This window comes from Cibotium barometz, chromosome 23 (genome assembly GCF_041138505.1).
Source record: "Cibotium barometz isolate CiBa-2024 chromosome 23, ASM4113850v1, whole genome shotgun sequence".
Taxonomy (NCBI): Eukaryota; Viridiplantae; Streptophyta; class Polypodiopsida; order Cyatheales; family Cibotiaceae; genus Cibotium; species Cibotium barometz.
Genome location: NC_141068.1, coordinates 17216829 through 17223993, shown reverse-complemented (window position 1 = coordinate 17223993; position 7165 = coordinate 17216829).

Genomic DNA, 7165 nt, shown 5'->3' with positions numbered 1-7165 from the left:
AGCAACTCGTCTTGGGCAATCTTGGAACATGTGATTAATGCCACATCGTTCACACATGGGTCACAAGGTGTCAGTGACTATGGGCATGGAAGTATTCCAAACTGTGCAGTCTACCACCTTGTGAGGTCCACGACAATAGAAACACTGAAGTATACGATTAACTACTTCCTGAGCAGTTTCTATCCTGTGTGGACTGTTTCTGTTTGGTGCACAGGAAGTTTTGAGTCCATTGTGGATGAAGCGGGACACTTTTTAGTATCATGGTCAAAGGTTTTACAATATATGCAGTATAGAAGAATAGGTTCCTTGTATACACAATGAGGATTAGGATGGTTGCATTCAACACAAGGTATTTCGCTCGTCACCTTTATAGGCATTAAGGATGTTTGGTTTAGAAGGTTTACATCCTCTCTTACACAGATGTTGGCTGTAAGGTTATAAACAAGGCTACATAAAATTTTGGGAATGTCAATTCTGAGATCGATCTTTCTTTTGCCATTGCTTCACTTGGTTTAGATGAGGAACATCTCATAGCATACTCATCTTCTAGCATTTTGTCCATCTAAACGTATTGCTTCTTTACAACATTGATCAAATGCTTTCGGATTGGATACAATGATTAAGTTGTGTAAGCAGTTATTCTTCAAGCCCATCATGAAACATCTCCTCAATTGAACATCGTTTAATTTTTTCCATGACTCACAATGTGAGTCCAAGAGTTTTATCCGAAGGATAAAGTCTCTAATGGATTCATTTGGTTGTCGCTCAATTGAATAGAGTTCTGTTACTACACTTCAACAATCACTTTGTCTGGAAAAGCCATGTATAAAGGCTGATTTCAAGGTTTTGAAGTTGGTCTTAATCACGCCAGCATCAATGCGATGAACCATAGACAAGCTTTTCCTTCTAAGAATAAGTTCAACGCATGTACCTTGGTGGGACAGTTGGGATTTCTAAAGGCTTCACATCTCTGTTCAAACATTTGAATGAATTGAACAGGGTCAGGGTCTGTTGTTCCGTCATATTTATCCATAATTTTAGAAATTTGTACGACCGTATTTTTGTATGAGTCATTGAGACCGTATGTGAGAGCTTTTATTGGAAGAGACTCAGTGAGTCCTTGGGCCACCCCCCTTTTTCCCAGACTAGTCAGTATGTCCAAGGTGTGGGTATCCAAGAAAGGGTTGGTACTCATAGGATTTGTGGTAATGTTAGAGTGCCTAAATGCTCCTTAATGAGCAATCACAGTTTTTTTTTTGCTTTTTATACTTTCCCACAGCCCGTTTACAGCCTCTCTTTGCTGGATATTGAGTTGATAAGGCATACACTTTAGGGACAAACTCACGTACATGTCCCATAGGTCTCTACAATGAAGACTCTTTCTTATTGCATCATAGGTTTTAAAGAGTCCAAAATGTTCCGCCATGGGAGACAAATGCATCTCAACCAAAACTTTTGCTTGAAGGGTGTTAGCTTGGTAAGGAGGATCAAAATTCTTGTCCTTGGACACATGGTATATAGCAAGACTTTGGATTGTATATTGTCCTTGGACACATGGTATATAGCAAGACTTTGGATTGTATATCGTGTTCCAAGAAATGACATTCATTAAAGGTATACTTCTTAGACGTGTGACGTAAACGACATCAAAGGTCAGGATTGTAAACTTTCTTGAAACATCAGCCCCACCACTTACGTCATCTAATGCAATGGGTTTTAGATGAAGATGAAGGACTCTGAGTTCCAGGTGGTAATGTGACATCCTCAACAAAATTATTGATGTGATTTTATTTCTCTGTGCTCTTTATTTCTCTATGCTCTTTATTTCTCACCAAATTATTGGCTTAGGTTTTTGACGTAAGACAACCTCTTTTACTCAGCTTAGTTAGAAGCTACTATAGGATACATCAAAGTTCTTTTGAAGTGAAATGCCTTGTCAAATATAGTTCATAACCTCAACATGGTTGTCATCCAAGATATGCCTGAGCATTTATGTCATGAAGTAAGTAATCAGCCAACAAGTTCACCCACTCTAGACTATTTGGGACTATGAAGCTGCAAAGAATAGTGCAAATGGAGGCTTTCGAGGTGAATGACTCTTCTTTGGCTTGTAATACCATGACCAAAATTGTTCAGTACATCATTAAAGCCATAAATAGATTGGACAAGGAACAAGTTTTGGAGGTGATACACAATGTGTGGAAACATCTACGCATTTCACGATTCATGGAAGGGATCGAAGCGCATACTGCGGTGCTCTCAGCTCTAAGAAGCTCCATGCAATCATTTAAGCACCATAGCTCAGATGACCAAATGGTCATAAAACATAGCAGTTTGACGTTATTGGTGAATGGTCTTGAAGGTACAATCTTTCTCAAGGTTGCAAAGCTGTTGTGTGTGCACCCACAAAATTTATACTAGGTCTAGATTGGGTGAAAGTTCATCAGAAGATTGTCAATCCATGTTTTCTTTGGATCTATGCAAGCGACAACATCATCGGTTACATGCTTAATCATGACCTAAAAGAGCTCATCCTTGATTTTTGGACTTCACAAACACGAGTCTCACCGAAGAAGAAAGATGTCATTTGTTTGAGGCATGGTCCAAAGCAATTGACAAAACATCCTATCCACCTCTTGGTTATTGTTGCATAATTACTCATAAAGTCAAACATGTTTATGCCAGTTTCAACTAATGTTCGACCCTTAAAACTCATAAACTCTTAATATGCCCTTTGTTGTTATAAAGCTTTATGTAGGAAATTACATAGATCAAACTATACTGCTCACACATACTATCTATATTTCCACTTTTGTTCAACCGTTAGATCATAATTTTTTCATGTTCAACTGTGTGCTTTATAAAACTCAAGGCATTGAATTACACTAGTTTCATGTTGCTATAAAGTGGCAAACATTGCTATATAGTATGGCGGATGCATGGTAAGGTGAACTCGAAACCTATGTCATGGACATGGCTTTTAAACTAGTTTTTAGACATTTGAAAAAGTCATTTTTCCTCATTTTCTCGCACATTTTGTGCGTTTGAAAATCTTGAAAATAAAAAATAGTTACAAGCAGCTTGTGGTGCACTCATTTCGCCACCTCTCCCATCTCTCTCTCTCTCTCTCTCTCTCTCTCTCTCTCTCTCTCTCTCTCTCTCTCTCTCTCTCGTAAGCTCCCACTCTTTTACTTACGCACTCTGTCTCTTTCCATCTCCTATGTACCCTAAACCTGTATCACTACCGCCTTGTTATTTACCCCCCCCTCTCTCTCTCTCTCTCTCTCTCTGTGCCTATTGTAGCCCCCTTACTATTGTTTCACCAACATACACATATGCATGGAGTTTTCACCCATCATAGATTCCCAAGCATTTAGAGGCAGATGTAGAAGTTCAGGTTGTGTAGACAGTGAGTCATTTGTAAAGCATTTTGCCAATGCAATCAAGGATTATCATGCATAGAGGAAGTAAGAACAACATGCAAGGTTGAAGTCTAAGCTACAAGAAGAATTGGAGCACAATGCAAGTTGGTGCAAACAAGAAGAAGCGTCAAAAAGTATGCAACGACGTTGTTCAGTACTTTAATCAGTGGACCAAGGGTCTAGACGAGAAGACAAGGTTTGATATATTATCTCAAGTTCTCCAACATCGCTCCATGAGGAAATTTCCAAAAGTTTTCCACTATGGAACCAGACAAGTCTAATAGAGGGCATACAAAATACACTTGAAGTAATGAAAGTGCCTAAGAACTCTGAGGAGGTATTTCTTAAAAGGTCTATTCCAATGATTCTTATGAATGGTGCTGGCACAAATACATCCTCTCTTAACATTGCAGATGCTAAGGCAGTTGAACATACACAGATGTAATTTCTATACAGCTAGAGAGCGTTTACAAACCTCTACTGATGGTATTTTTCCATTATCTTCATGCCATCATGGAAAGCTTGTGCAGTAGACATAATCAGTGATGAGTTGAAAGGGCTTGTTTTAAATTTTTGGTTAAGCCATACTCGTGTTTCACCCAACAAAAAGGATGTATGTCGCAAGCGCCTTGGTAGAAAATCTTATGTTAAGACCTTCTCGATCAATCTCAGGTAAAAACAATAACCCGTGCTCCAACACCTCTCGTGCTGATTTGGTGTGCTTTTATACATTACATATTTCTTTAGTATAGATTCAAATGCTTTATGATGATGCCAAATACTAGATTAGACGTTTCCAATCGATATACAAACAAATGCCAAATTCTTTGATTCTATCATCCTTGTCTGTGTGTTGTTTCCTTTTCTTATCCATGTCTATGTGTATTATGTCTCACTGCCAGATTTTCAGTCAGTCAACCTATAGCTCTTGGACTACTTGGGAAAGTTTAGGACTGGAAAATCTAGCACATAAAAATAAACTGTCCTTCCTCACAAGGTAGGGCATGGTTCTAAATGGTTTTCAACTTGGGGTGGAAATAAACAAAACCAAGAAAATTGGTGTAAAACTAGTAAGAGATTGGTGTTAAACTAGTAAGATACCTGATGGAAAACAAGTTGTATACACTTATGCTATAGTAAAAATAAGCTTAACAGGATTTTCACTAGTATCATACCGGTCCCAAACCAATATGATATCGGTTGTGGAATGATAGCTGTATACAACTAACATTATTGATTAGGGAAAAGACCGACTGCTGGTTAATCAGTGCTATCATTCATGGTTGAACACTGGTATGATACCGGGTAAAGATCCAAAAAGGAGAACTTGGGGTGGCCATATGATACTAGTGTTTTGTACTGGTATGATACCGTTTGGAACATTAGCTCTATGCAACATGCATTAGATATAAGGTAAAGATTAGCTTTGCTTTAGACAACACCAATTTTGAAACAATATGATACCAGCTAAACCAATAAGATACAAGTTGGTGAACCAACTGCATACACCTAGGAATCTATACCTACAAACCAGTTTCAAACCAATTGTTTAACTTTCTTACGGTGGTTTTATATTGCAGGCTGAACTATATTTGTTGTTTAAGGAGATGCATCCACATGCACCAGTTCATCCAACGAGCTTTCATCTCAACAAGAAATTAAAGCCATACTTTGTGGCATAAGCTTAAGGACAGAAACACTTGTTGTTGCATAACACATGTTCAGATGTCATTCTTAAAAGATTCCTTGAACTAGATTAGAGGATCTACTTTTGGGTTACATGGCAAAGCATGTCAATGTGATTGTGTCATTTGTAATGTGGGTTCTCAGCCAGGTGGGTGCAAGGCTGCAGAGAAGTCCTACAAGATCATCACAAGCACATGGGAGTCAATCTTATGTCCCAAAGTTGAAGGTACTATGTTCCATGCTTTGAAGCATCTTATGGGGAGTTGCAATGTCTATGGTCCTTGAAACATAGCACTTTGTCCAGCTGAATCTGTACATGTTGGTTGGCGTGTCACCCCATGAAGATCTTTCAAGATAGAATGTGGAACCACTAATGATGTGGCAAGACAAAGAAGAGGAAAGAGTTAATACACAAGGAAATGTCATGCAAGGCACTGAATCAAATGTTCAACGATCAGCTCGGAAAGTTTATCAGACATAATTTTGTGTACAGGTGGAAAACTGAGCAATACAAAGAACGCTTGTCCAATTTTCCTAAAGATGTGGTAATATCTGTTGGTGTAGTCTTTGCTGAGAATTACTCTTTTAAGGGGAAAAATGAGATACGGTCAATGCACTGGTATTCAAGCCAAGTGTCCATATTTGTGCATATTACATACTTTTGCATTGCAAGTGACATCCACAAAATAAGACACTTTTATATCTCTGATAAGAAGAAGCACGACACCCATTTTGTGCAACATTATTTCATGCTACATTATAATTGGGTATTACCCTTTGGTATTCCCCTACAACGTCATTGGGTTTGGTATGATGGTGCTTTATCTCAATTCAAAGCAAAAAGGTCTTTCTAGTTTGTTTCCAGGTACACTGCCACATGGTTGCAAATGACATGGAATTTCTTTGGCTCTGGTCATGGAAAGGGAGAGCACAATGGTGCAGGGGCTATAATGAAGAGAGCACTGACTCATGAACAACTCAGGCCTAATGGTGCTAAGCTCCAATGTGCAGCTGATGTCGTAAAGTTTTTGCAAGAAATGCTCACCCCACTAGAGCCGAGTCCGCATATGCATCACAAGTTCAGTATGTTAGTAGAGTCTTTTGGGAGATAAAGTTGGGTGATATAGATAGAGATGTGGCATGGGATGCCAAGGATTCAACAATTACACAATCCCTACATTTAGTCTCATCATCAGCATACTCTCATCACTCATGACCAACAACATTGAGAGTGTGTTGGTTATCATGTTATTGTAGTAATTGTATAGAACACTTATGGCATAGATGGCAGCAATTAGTGTCATATTCATAGCTAGGACTACATTGCCCTTGAACCATTGGTAAATTGCACTGAAGAAGACAATGTTGACATTGATGTTAACATTGAAAACATTGAGGAGGCCACTTAAGAAGGACACCATGATACCCTTAGTGATGTTCTTCTTGTAGGATACGATTTCGCACGGTGATAACTAAAAAAGGAAATTCTAAGAATGCGGACTTCTACATCTTGAAATGCACAAAGGAGAAAGAGCTTTGCAAGAGACCTTGGGGGAAAGCCATTGCACGAGGTTCTTTTATTGTGAAAGGGTTCTTTTATACACCTAAAGATGAGAAAACCTACGAGTTATGGGATGACAAGTTAGAGGCCTTCATAGTGACACATCTTGTACTAAAACAATCAATTTCCAATGGACCCACACCCAGTTAACAAAAATCTGTTTATCCTATCCCTTTAGGTACATGAACCTGTGTACAATAGTATGCCATTCAATTTTTAGCATACTTGTTAGATACAAATCTGTGTAAAACAGCATGCCATCCAATTGTTAGCATATTGGACATGTTTCTAATTAAAAAAAGGAGACAACAATCTTCAATATCTTGTGAATTTCAGCTGATGTATTTATATATTTCAGAAAATATACATGTGTGTCGCTCTGTGTATACATGGGAGAATTTCAGGGGCTGAATGTAAACACTGAAATCCAAAGTCCTTTACTTGACACAGTCAGACACCTCAAAACCCCTCAGACAGATTCATTTGACTCCTCCAC